Below are 14,697 nucleotides of genomic sequence, written 5' to 3'. Positions count from 1 at the left end.
AAGAGAAAAATTTTCTCAAGGTGAAAAAATTTTTTTCTCAGCTGAAGTAGGTGACGCTGCTTCCCTAAAGTATCTAAAGATCTTGATCCAATATAAAAATTTATTGTATCAAGTATTTATGATAATTTGAATTAAGAAAAATTACTTCCACCAAGAATAGAATTTCAAGAAAAATTTTTACTTCGGCCAAGACAACTTCGGTCTTCCTTCGGGCACTCTAAAATTTACTTGAGCCAAGAATTTTATTCTCCAGTCAAGAAATCTTTTTTTCTATGTAGTATTTTTAGTCAGATTTTGCTCATCTTCGAACTAGTTCAAGATAATTATCCAAATAGTAAATACACCAATAAAAAACTTTTGCAGAACTTCTTTATTTTGTAATTAATTTAAAAAATTCGGTTTTCAACTAATTATAATAGCGAAAATAAAGAGAATTTTATACAGAATGAAATCTACCTTCCATTTTGGGTGAGGCCGAATGACATTATTTTTTTTCATCAATTTGCTTACAACTGTTATTCAGTGAAGAATTACCGCAAACTTGATGTAAAGTTCACTGTAACTCTGGAGAGTCAACTATATATATAGTATACTTTTGTTAAGAAAGCACTGGCTATCGGGGTAATTTTCTCTATTTTTATTTGATGGTAAGAACATTTTTGAAGAAATTTACTTTAAGAAGAATAGATAAAGAATTTTACTTACTTATCGAACATTATACATATTCGCACTCTACGAATTATTTATAGATTTTATTTAATATTTTCTAAATAATTACAATGTTTGTATGCGAAACTTTTTAAGGATATCGTTTTATTCTTAGGAAAATTCAAATAAAGATTTATAAAATACCATGACTAATAATTATGAATATGGATTTAACTTTAAACTTATTATTTTGAATTTTAACAAAATTATTCAATATTAAATTAGTTTATTATAAAATAATCTGATAAAGAACTTCATCTTAATAACATATTAATTAGAACAATTTTAAAAAATTTTTAAAAATAATTTTTTCATTTTTTCACTAAAGGATATTATCTCGGAAGAAATCATACCGATAAACGGAAAAAAATATCTATGATATGGCTCTGAGCGACATGATATCACATAGACAATTTTAAAAGGCTTAATTTGGAGCATGAGGGAATTTTTATCCAGCTCTCCCACTGCTTCAATAACTATAAAAGTATGTGGTGGGACTCAACCGTTGTATTCACAGTGGGGTATCAACCGACTGACAGAAGGGGAACATTCATACAACCGTGATCACTCGTTCTTTAGTTTACCGGAGCGCGAATTTTTGTTGGCTGCTATCACTGCACCTCATCCATCGTTTTCTAATATTACAATCAATTATTCTTTAATAAACTAATATAAAAGTGGTTAATATATTTATAAATAATCACTTATTGATAATCAAGGAAAATTCAAGTGTTTGTTTTCTGTCTTGTTTAAGAGCTAAAGTGATAGGATAAATAATTGTTCGATAATCTTAATATATAAACAAAAATGGTAAGTTGTTTTTTAAGTAGGTGTATGGTTCTCTAATCAAATAGTAGTATAATTTTTGTAAAATAAAATTGAAATTCGATGGACAAAATTATTTATCAAAATAAAATATTCGACTGACACTTAGAGACACAAACTTTTATTACATTGTAAATAAAATTAATGGAAGGGAATAAAAGAGTTTAGTAATAGAGGAATCGTCGTATAATAGCGGAAACTCAGTACAAAAAAATCTCATAGGAAGAATGTTATTACACACATGTGTTAGATTACATTAAACTTGACTCAAAACATATATGAAACTCCTTCTTTTATTAATTTTATACAAAAAAATGTTTTTAATTTTCGAAAAAAATATTTATATCCAAAAAACTAAATTTTTTTTTTTTTTTTTTTTATATAGTTTTTGTATTAATGATGTGCAATGGCTATAATTTTTTCATATAATATTAATGAGGATACTAAAATATTTTTATGCTCAAACAAATAATCTAAATACTTAATTCACCATTGATTTCACTTAATGAACTTATTCAATAAACTTATTTAAAATGCCTAACCATATCATGTATAGTTTATTAAATGAGCAAGAACTCTTTATAATTTAATTGAATTAATTTTCAACTCCCGAGTTCATATACCTATACTCATCCAGAAGTAACAGAAATACACATAAAATTCGTTGAGCATTGTTATTGTTAGTATTTTAAAAAAGATTACTAAATATTTTTTTTCGTTCAACTTTTTTCTGTATTTTCATTGTAAATCGTCAAAAAATTTTTTTTTTCAAATTTCCCATTTCGTTATCTTATAGAAAATTAAATTCTTTACAAAAAAGGTCTCTTTCATTTTTTCGCTAAAATGCATAGGAAAAAAGTTACAGGGCTTTAAAAAACGAAAATTATAAAAAGTCAAAAATATTTTTTTTTTTTTGTTTTTCGAAAATAAATTATTTTATTTCGTAAAATTCTTTACTTAATTTATCTATATTCAGTCTGTCAATTATATCTAAATTTGATCTTTATATAGAAGAAAAAAAAATGTATTTATTTATATTATATATGGGGCATTCCATGCCAAATCGACCACTTTTGAACCCGACCTTTTTCGATTTTTCTGAAATTTTGATATCTTTCTCTACCCTATTGAAAACAATAGAATTTTTTATTGTTTATAGAATTATTATATACGAAAATAATAAAATACGAAAAAATAATTCAATATTTCTTTCAATTTTTTATCTAACTTTATTGGCAATTAATCAAATGTTATCGATGATTGTCACTTTTAATTTTTGTTTTTATATTTTTTCTCAGATTTTAAAGTTTTCAAAATCTGCTAAAAAATTTTCAGAGTGGTATAACAAAAAACAAACATTTAAAAAATAATTTTTTTTTTCATTTCTAAAAAAAAATAGACAGAAAAAATTCATGAAAATTTCAGGAAATTCGCAAAAAATAATGAAGTTTTTTATAAAAAAAAAAAAAATCGAAGATCAAAAATGTCAATCATCCCGAAATTTTCGTTTTTTTCAAAAATTTTCAAAAAAAAAACGCTGAATATGAATGCGAATTATTATTTTTATTTTTTTTCTAAAAAGTACATTTAAAAACAAAAATTTCCATAAAAAAATCATTCCAATAGGTTAATTTTCAAAAAAGTTATGGCTATTTAACAAAAAAAAAGCTGTCTTTTTTAAAAAACTCGTAACTTTTTTTTGATCGGGTAAAAAAATTTGAAAAAATTCTGAAAATTGTTTTCAATAGGGTAGAGAAAAATACCAAAATTTCAGAAAAATCGAAAAGGGTCGGGTTCAAAAGTGATCGATTTGGCATGGAATGCCCCATATATAATATAAAAATATAATATAAATAAATATATTTTTTTTTCTTCTATATATAGATCAAATTTAGATATAATTGACAGACTGAATATAGATAAATTAAGTAAAGAATTCTACGAAATAAAATAATTTGTTGTCGAAAAACAAAAAAAAAAGTTATTTTTGACTTTTTATAATTTTCGTTTTTTAAAGCCCTGTAACTTTTTTTTTCCTATGCATTTTAGCGAAAAAATGAACGAGACCTTTTTTGTAGAGAATTCAATTTCCTACAAGATAACGAAATGGAAAATTCGAAAAAAATTTTTTGACGATTTACAATGAAAATACAGAAAAAAGTTTTTTTTCAATGTATTTTAAATGGGAAAGGAGACCCCCATGCGCCAGCTCAATTTTCAAGATATCAAGCTCATCTTTTAGGAGGTTTTTTTTGGTCTAACAAAGAAACTTTTTAGATGCATTTACTCAAAAAAAAAAAAAAGTTTTTTTATACTGACGCAGTCTAATATATATATATATATATATATATATATATATATATATATATGCTATATATATATATATATATATATATATATATATATATATAAATTATCGAAGAATGTTACTCGTAATCAGAGCGCGGCCCGATATCTGCCAGCCAATTAACAATTAGGTCACATGCTTGTTTAGGAATTGGGAAAGGGATAACCTGCCAGATCACTGATTGTAACTAACTAAAATATATCTTGTCAATAACAATATTTTTTTTTAAATACATAACTATTATATTAATCGTTATTCTTAGAAAATATTGTTATAATGAATTCAAATATTCGAAATATATTTCGAATATTTTGTAAAGAAACGAGGGCGATTCTTTACAAATAAATAAATAAATAAATATTTTTAATTGTAGCCATAAATTTTTTAATGCAAGAAACAAAATTTATTGTTGATAAATTACAGTCGTAATAATTTAAGATTTTTACAATAGTTTATTATAATTTTACTGTCAAAAATTTATTAGTTTCTCGATATCTACAAAAGTATACTCATGTGAAATGCTATACCAACAAAAACGCATAACATAATGGTTATCCGCATGCCGTATCGCTCATATCACTTTGCAACACTCTCCAGATCGACAATAAGGCTCATTAATAGTATATTTCTTCGTATTTTTTGACGTTATAATTACTTACAAATGCGAATATAAAGCACATATGTTTCTAAAATTAATCAACTCTTTCGACTTAAGAAAAAACTTTCAAAATCAATTTTTAATGGTCATTATGAATGTATTGACTTGAATGTAAATTTGAATAATTATGTTTACTCATTTTATCATTATTTATTTTATTAATAAATTGGTAAATATTTATCGGAATGAAATTTCACACCAAAATTATTTTTTTCTATTTTTAACGATAATTCGATTTTATTTGTTATGATAATTATTCAGGTTTGCAAAAATAAATTTTTTTTTTTATGAGGCAAATATGAAACGGAAATTTTATAGAAAATATACTATAGTTAATAGACCCTTTTCTCTTACAGATAATCAATAATACAAAACAAACAAAGTTACTTTATTGTCCAGCATAGCAATTTCCGTTGATACAAGCAAAATAATATATAATAAGCCAAGTGAGGCATATTACTCGATGGTTTCCTATATGCTTATCCGGGATATGACGATATCTCCCCCTAGTCGGTCATTGGCGTGAATATTACTATAATTGAGCCGTATTCAATGTCACTAATATGAACACGTTCGTGTAACATAAAAATAATACAGAATTATACTGAATAATCAATGTATATAATATAGTTGATACAATTATAAGGTTATACCAAAAAAATGAAAATATGTTTTATACAGCCGAATTAATAAAGCTATATGACGTTTTTATGAGGCAACATTTTTTTTTCTTTAAAATATTTAGAGAAAATAATCTGTTGGTGTTATTGACTAAAAAATAATCTTTAAAGATTTAGAAACTTATAAGCCAAGCTAAATACCAAATTAGATATTAAAACTGTAAAAATAAATACAATATTGAAATTTCACAAAATTATGGACAATATTCATTCGAGATCACTCTACAAATTTGATAATTTGTCAAAATTATAAATTATAGAATTTTAATGTCTTATATTTTCAGAGATAAAATCATTCATTGTATTTTCGATACTTGCCTTTCTCTAATCGACTAAACTGTATTTAATCATCAGAAAATTTCCAGTCAAATACAATTCTGTTCGAAAGTCTTTTAAATTAAGTAATAAAATACTTTCAAATTTTCTTGTCCTAAATTTTATAATTTCTGATATTTTTAATGTTAAATGTTTTATTTTATTTTATAGAACGACTTTTTAAACATTGAATTTTCCGAATTTAATACAATAACGCTTCTTTACAATTACAAATTTACGTATTTTTTATTTCTATAATTCTTTATTTAAATATTTCATCATTTATTAGTTGAAAGTTTTATAGAAACCATCTATTTGAAAATATTTTAATTCGATAAAGTCTAGCGCCCTCGATCTCTATATAGTCAAGAGTTGCATAAATCGCGTCGATTAGAATTTCCAATTTTAAAGTTCAAATTTTAGTTTATGTTGCTGATCGCTTTATTCACTTTAACATTTTCGTCTTAAATAAGTCTTTCAATAAAACCAATGAGGAATTATCAGTTTTTGCAAATTGACTTTGATCACTGAGTGTCCGAAGACAAATTCTAATTAACCATATATGATTGAAAACCGTAATCTAATACCGTATTTAGAGCGCTAACTTAATGTTTATTAGTGCCATGTCGTCATATACAAGTCACACAAAACTTTGCTTGTTCGTGGTTACTTAATAATAGCAAATCACAATAAAATTTTTCGCTTAAATTAAGTTCTAATTGTCATAGAATTTATATATTTTATTTTCTTCATCAATATAATATTTCACTTGCTAAAATCATAAATTTATGAAAGCTTTCATTACGAAGCGATTCATCAAAAGTAGAAATTACTATTTTTCTGTTTATCAAGATTATGTATATTATAAAAATAATGATTAACCGTATGGCTTAATGTCTATAATCGTATCTAGTTTTTTTTTTGTGAAATATACTTTTTTGCCCTCCGGGCGGAAAGTAGCAACTTTCGTCCCGCTGCGCTAAACAAAGTTAACCCTCGCAGTTTCGGAATTACTATGAAATCACAGTGAATTCACAGTGAAATCGTCTTCACCGTAAATCTACTGTGGGTTCACGGTAATTTCATAGTGAATTCACAGTGATTTTGTGCCATTTCGTCACTATGGTTTAGTGGTGGTATCACTGTAGATTCATGGTAGTCTCACAGAGATAACACCGTGAGTTCACAATAGTTCCACAGTGAATTCATAGTAATTTCACTGTGATTTCACCGTCGTTTTACCATGATTTAACCGTGACTTCAGAATGATCTGATAGTTGTAACACCGTTAGTTCATGATAGTTTCACTGTAAATTCATAGTAATTTCACTGTGAACTCATTGGGTCCGGGGTAAGAAAATTGTATATGATTAATATATAATTACATCTAATTTAAATATAATTATGTATAATGGTTTTTGTGATTATATATAATCATGTATAATTATATATAACTATATATAATCATGTATAATTATACATAATTATATGTAATGGTTTTTGCGATTTCGAATAATTATATATGATTAATATATAATTATATGTAATAATATGAGATGGTTTTGCAATTTCGAAAAATTATTTATGATTCTTATATAATTATATGTAACGAAAAAAAAATAGTCATTTATATAACATATGCAGGACTTGTAGTTCACACGAACATATTTTCTCGCGATGTTCTCTTAGGTCAATTGGTAGCAAGTCAGTCTTCCGAGTATGAGGTTCGCGGTTCGATTCCTGCTCCCGACAGATATTTTTTTTTTCATGGAAATAATTATATACAATTATTTTTACCCCGGTGAATTCACTGTGAATTCACCATAAATTCACTATTGGATTCATTATTGAATTCACCGTAAATTCACTGTGGATTCATTGTGAATTCACCGTAGATTCACTGTGGATTCATTGTAAATTCACAGTGGTACCACTCTAAACTCACAGCATTACCACTGTGAGATGACCATAAAACTACAGTAACCGAATGGCACAAAATTATGGTGATTTCACCGTAATTTCATCATGGTCGCACTATCTTTTTACTATAATCTCACTAAAATTTCACTGTGATTTAACAGTGATTCCGAAACCGCGAGGGTTGCCGCTTTCCGCCTTCGTCGGACAAAAAAATAGTATACACTCCACGGAAAGTAAATAAGAAAGCCTCAGATCACATGTTTGTTGATCATGAACAATTACATGTGATCTGAGACATTTCTTACTTTACTTCCCTAGATGTGTAATATACTAATTAAGTGAAATTTTCGTCAATGTAGAGTCTCACTTTGCTCGCCTGATAAATTCTCTTTATAATCTTAAAAAGTTATTTTTAGATAGATTACGTTAGGAATCAACATTAGTTCTCATGGTGTAATTCTCACTTGATTTTGCAATCATATGTCATAATTAGTCAAGTAAGTTCAAAAAATACCATTGGTTGAAAAATTTACATACATACATATATATATATATATATATATATATATATACTACTATATATATATATATATATATATATATATATATATATATATATGCTGCTATATATATATATATATATATATATATTAGAATGTTTCAAACAAAAACTATTTTTTTTTTTCGAAGAACTTTGAAAATTCTTCAGAGTATCCCTAATCGAAGACATTGTGAAAATCTCAGCCCTTAATATTAATGTATAGAGGTGGCTGTAATTAATTTTTTATTTCCATTTAAATAACATAGAAAAAAATTTTTTTTTACTTTTGAATTTTGCTAGTCAACAACGAAGCATTTTATAGCTATGATCGATACATATTCTTGTAGGAAATTTAACGATCTACAAAAATTGTTTGAATGAATATATGCGTACGGAAAACCATTTCGGAGTTATCAGGCCTTAAACATCGAACTGTTTAAAAAAATAATAATATTTATTTATAAATACGAAAAATCGACTTAAATCACTTAAATAAACAATATTATATATCAAAAAATTAAAATGATAAATTTATGATAAAATTTCATGAATTACGAAGTTATAATTTTTCACTATTTTTAAAAAATTTTTTGCTTTTTTAAAAATAAATTATAAACATGAAAAAGAAAATTATTTATTAATTGATAAAATTTATGAATTATCATATTTTTTAAATTGTCATGTACTGTTATTAACGAAATAGTTTTAAAAATTCTAGGTTATGTAATTTAACTCAGTGCTATATAGTTACATAGTACTTCAATTGAACAATCAATTTTTATTGAATTGTTAGTATGATTTTTATAGAAATGATAATACATTAATTATTTCCGCTTTCTGCCGTCACAAACCTGTCTCTTTTAGAGCTTTTTTATCTTACATTACTTCGTAGTAAAACAACGTAATTGTTAATGTTTTAAACTAAAATTAGTTTAATATTATATTTAATTTATTTATAATTATTTGTAATTGTGTTTATAAAATCTCATTGTTAAGCTTAAGATGGAGAAGTAAATTTATTTAATTGGTTATCAAATTACAAAATTTGTAGGAAGCAAACTGCCGGGCTTAAAAGAGGTTATGTCTCTTTTCTTTCATTATCATTGTTCTCAAAGCTTGACTATTAAGAAAAGTGCATTAATTACGGTTAAGAATGTATTCGATTTATGGTCTGAAGCTGGAATAATCCAGTATTATTCTCATCACTTTGAATTTCGTCTGCAAAATATGAAAAGTTTAATTTTTGAATCCTCGGAGATTGAAAGAAAACCAAAAATTTTAAAATATATCAGACACAGTATAAGTTACGCACAGAAAATAAGTGTGAGACATTCAAGTTAGTCAGGATTTGTAATTAATATTATAAAAATAAAAAAGAAAAATGTTAAATATTTAACTTGTATTCAAGAATAACTAAAAATATTCAAAATAATTACTGACCAATTTAAGAAAAGGTAATACTGAAAAAAAAAACGTTTAAAAACATAATTTTATTCAATTGTTAGAATTCAATAAATACTTCGTAATTTGATAACCAATTAAATAAATTTGCTTCTCCATCTTAAGCTTAACAATGAGATTTTATAAACACAATTACAAATAATTATAAATAAATTAAATATAATATTAAACTAATTTTAGTTTAAAACATTAACAATTACGTTGTTTTACTACGAAGTAATGTAAGATAAAAAAGCTCTGAAAGAGACGGGTTTGTGACGGCAGAAAGCGGAAATAATTAATGTATTATCATTTCTATAAAAATCATACTAACAATTCAATAAAAATTGATTGTTCAATTGAAGTACTATGTAACTATATAGCACTGAGTTAAATTACATAACCTAGAATTTTTAAAACTATTTCGTTAATAACAGTATATGACAATTTAAAAAATATGATAATTCATAAATTTTATCAATTAATAAATAATTTTCTTTTTCATGTTTATAATTTATTTTTAAAAAAGCAAAAAATTTTTTAAAAATAGTGAAAAATTATAACTTCGTAATTCATGAAATTTTATCATAAATTTATCATTTTAATTTTTTGATATATAATATTGTTTATTTAAGTGATTTAAGTCGATTTTTCGTATTTATAAATAAATATTATTATTTTTTTAAACAGATCGATGTTTAAGGCCTGATAACTCCGAAATGGTTCTCCGTACGCATATATTCATTCAGACAATTTTTGTAGATCGTTAAATTTCCTACAAGAATATGTATCGATCATAGCTATAAAATGCTTTGTTGTTGACTAGCAAAATTCAAAAGTAAAAAAAAATTTTTTTCTATGTTATTTAAATGGAAATAAAAAATTAATTACAGCCACCTCTATATATTAATATTAAGGGCTGAGATTTTCACAATGTCTTCGATTAGGGATACTCTGAAGAATTTTCAAAGTTCTTCGAAATAAAAAAAATAGTTTGTTTTTTCGAAACACTCTAATATATATATATATATATATATATATATATATATGCTATATATATATATATATATATATATATATATATATATATATATATATATATATAAGCAACTTTTTTTTTTGATACCGATAAACTTGAAAACATCTGAACCGATCGGCATGAGACCATGACCATTCGACGCGGAATTAATTGTAGAAGGTTTTAGGCTATTCATTTTTTGAATTCCATCAACCCTTTACCATTTTTTTTTAAATTTATGTGGATAGTCATTTGTTTCTGCTACTAAAACAAATGAACATCACTTCTTCTTCATGTTCGAGTGCATAAAGACCGGCAAAATGTCTAACGTCACTTCAATGCTTATAAACGCGTTTCCACACACCCTCCCACGCATCCATCCATGCACTCCCACACATCCACCCACGCATCTACCCACGCATCCACAAGGTTGTGATATGAATTATTGTCTATAGCAACGGTTTTGTGTCATTTATTTACGCTATCTTTTGTTTAAAAACAAAAAAGAATCTGTCTCTCATTTAATCGATTGTGTTTTGTTTAGTATTTATTGGTTATGATACGTTTAGTATTCGTTAGTTAGTTGTATGAAGAAGAGGGCCTCCAACTTATAAAAGTTAGTATAATTAATATATTCACGTTGATTATATATTTTATTTAAATCTATATATATATATAAGAGATTTTCGCCTATTTATTGACTCATCACGATATCTCTGGAACTATAAGGCGTAGAGACTTGAAATTTTGTAGGAATATTCCTTTCGCCGAGTAGAGGTCAGCTAAGAACAGATTTTACGAAATTCCACCTACAAGGGGGGTTGCGGGGGCATTGACAATGGAAAATTTTCATTTTTAAACTATAGCTCCTATCGACTCCAAATTTAGTAGGAATCTCCTATATGTGATGTAGAAATGATCTACGGGCAGATTTTATGACAATCTACTCCCAATATGGATTGCGGGGGTGGGCGTTAACAATGAAAATTAAAAATTTCCAAGCTAAAGCTCCTACAGACTCTTAATTTTGTATGAATTTTTGTAAGTGATGTAAAAATAATTAATGAACGAATTTTACGATATCCTACCTCACAGGGGGTTGCGGGGGTGGGTCTTAACAATGAAAAATTCAAATTTCTGTGTTGTAGCTCCTAGAAGCTCCAAATTTGATAAGAATCTGCTGTATGCAATGAGTTGAAACTAAGGAAACGAAAGTATTTACTAGAGTTATAGATTGAAATATAGATTAACTATAAAGTTAGAATACCAAAATGAAATCTTCTTCTTCTATATATATATATATATATATATCTATATATATATAAGCGAAATACCACTCACTCATCACGAGATCTCTGAAACTATTCGCCCGATTGACTTGAAATTTAGCATAGTTACTCCATTCGTGATGTAGACGCTCACTAAGAACGGATTTTACGCAATTCCTAGCCAAAATGAATTTTTCGTCTACCATCACATATGCCCTCCACTCCCCTCCCTCTCATTCTTCTCCTTCCCTCCCGTGCCCTATAATCTTTCCCCTTCCCTATATCTCTCTCTTTTTTTGGGAGCGAAATATCATTTTGACCCTCTAATCTAAGAAACCATCAGTGGCACCCGTAAATTATCGAACTCAACCCCCCTACAACCACCCACGCTAATCAACCGTTGCCATGGTTACCATTGTCATGGTTATCGTTGCCATGGTTACCGTTGCTATGGTTACCGTTGCCGTGGTTACCGTTGCCATGGTTACCGTTACCATGGTTGCCGTTACCATGGTTACCGTTATCATGGTTACCGTTGCTATAATAACTGTCAAAATGATTGATTTTAAATTTTATCGATTGACTGTTGGGACAGTAGGAATTCATAATCATACGTTGTTTAAGAAAGAATAGCTAAATCATTAATAACTGAAATAACTTATATGTATTGGAATAATCATGAAGGATGAACTCGATTATATCATAACACAGATAAATTAAACATAAATATTATCAAGTTGATATTGTTAAATGATTATACTGATTTTAATGATTAAAATTAAAATGGTAAATTGTGTCTGATGCGTCTTCTCTAAAATTTTACAACGATATCGTTAAATTATTATAAAAACGGTCGATTTAAGATAATTTCTAATAAAATGAGTAATAATAAATATATTTTTAATACCACTTAATTTGTTATGAATTTATTAATAACTAGCTGATACCCGCCCGCTTCGATAGGAATACAATAAATTTTTATGGTGTAACCTAGATGAAAAATATAAACAAAATGGTTAATTTCAAAAAGATAATGAATATAAATTTTGAATTAGAGAAAAGTGATTGTTTGTGATGACCGGTGTTAGCGAGTATTAAATATATGAGAAAAGTATTTTATTATTAACATTTTTAAAATTAAAAAAATTATTGACATTTTTAAAATTAAATAATACTATGAAGCGGAAAAGAATAGAGTTACGGATAATTATTACGTGAATCGTTCCAACATTCACGTAACAGAATAATTGGAGGAGGAAGAGATTGAGAAAGAAATAGGAAGGACCTTCTTAATAAGAGTTTACAGAATATGCGAGAAAAAATTCAGATAGCTCGGACAGGGATTCGAACCCAGAACCTTCCGGTGACATGTCGGTTACTTCTACCATTTGACCTATCCGGTCTAGACTAAATGTTTAGGATAACATTATTATAATGGGAACGCATCTCATTACACAGTACGTCATGGGTGATGCGGAAATCTGTCTAATGACAGATTTACTGACTAACTGACCCATTGATTGATTGATTATTAATAATAAAATACTTTTCTCATGTATTTAATACTCGCTAACACCGGTTATCATAAACAATCACTTTTCTCTAATTCAAAATTTATATTAATTATCTTTTTGAAATTAATCATTTTGTTTATATTTTTCATCTAGGTTACAACATAAAATTTTATTGTATGCCCAGCGAAGCGGGCGGGTATCAGCTAGTATATATATATAAGACTTTCTACAGATATAGTCACTCATCACGATATCTCTCGAACTATAAGACCTAGAGACTCGAAAATTGGTAGGAATATTCCTTTCACTGGGTAGAGGTCAGCTAAGAACGGATTTTCCGAAATTCCACCCACAAGGGGGTTGCGGGGGCATTAACAATGAAAAATTCCCGTTTTTAAACTATAGCTCCTATCGACTCCAAATTTGTAAGGAATCTTCTGTAAGAGATGTAAAAATAATCTATAAGCAAATATTACGATATCTCACCCCAGAGAGGGTTGCGGGGGTGGGTACTAACAATGAAAATTTTTAATTTTCAAGCTATAGCTCTTACAGACTCCAAATTTTGTAGGAATTTTCTGTAAGTGATGTAAAAATAATTTATAAACGAATTTTAGGATATCTTACCTCACAGGGGGTTGCGGGGATGGCTATTAACAATGAAAATTTTTAATTTTCAATCTATAGCTTCTACAGACTCCAATTCGGTAGGAATTTTCGCTAAGAGATGTAGAAATAATATACGAACGAATTTTAAGATACCTCACAGGAGTTTGCGGGGGTGGGTGTTAACAATTAAAATTTTTAATTTCCAAGCTATAGCTCCTATAAACTCCAAATTTAGTAGAGGTCTTCTATATGTGATTTAAAAATGATCTAATAATGGATTTTACAACGAATCAAATCCAAGAATGATCGTGGGGGTGAGTGTTAACAATAAAAAATCTTAATTTCCTAAATATAGCTTCTAAAAACTCTAAATTTGGTAGAAATTTTTTATCTTTTATGTAGAGATCACCTCAAAATGGATTTCAATAAAGTCTACTTCCGATAGGAATTGCGGAAGTGGGTGTTAAAATCTAAAATTTTCATTTCCAAACTGTAACTTCTACAGACTCCAAATTCGGTGAGAATCTTCGTGTATGATAACTAGTTCAGTTAAGGGATTGCGGGGGCGTTGATAATGAAAATTTCCCGTTTGTAAAATGTAGCTCTTATAGACTCCAAATTTGGTAAAAATCTTCTACATGTGGTGTGGAAATAATCTAAGAGCGGATTTTACGACGAATCACCCCCAATAAGGATTGCGAGGGTGGGTGATGACAAAAAAAATCTTAATTTCTAAAATATAGCTTCTAAAAGCTTTAAATTTGGTAGGAATCTTTTATTTGTCATGTAGAGATCATCTCAAAACGAATTTCAATAAATTCTACTTCCGACAGGGATTGCGGGGCTGGGTGTTA

General features: G+C 27.2%; 1 protein-coding gene across 1 annotated transcript in view; it reads left to right on the top strand.

The window, feature by feature from the left end:
• Nucleotides 1-1,234: 1,234 nt before the first annotated feature.
• The window catches only part of LOC123268342 (CYFIP-related Rac1 interactor B), a 28,301-nt gene continuing 14,838 nt past the window's right edge, over nucleotides 1,235-14,697 (top strand). The window contains exon 1 of the mRNA XM_044733326.1: nucleotides 1,235-1,518. The gene's annotated coding sequence lies outside the window, so the exon portion shown is untranslated. The remainder of the gene's footprint in view (nucleotides 1,519-14,697) is intronic.

This window comes from Cotesia glomerata, linkage group LG7 (genome assembly GCF_020080835.1).
Source record: "Cotesia glomerata isolate CgM1 linkage group LG7, MPM_Cglom_v2.3, whole genome shotgun sequence".
Lineage (NCBI taxonomy): Eukaryota > Metazoa > Arthropoda > Insecta > Hymenoptera > Braconidae > Cotesia > Cotesia glomerata.
Note: the sequence above shows the minus strand (reverse complement) of the source record. Positions and strands in the feature narration are given on the sequence as shown.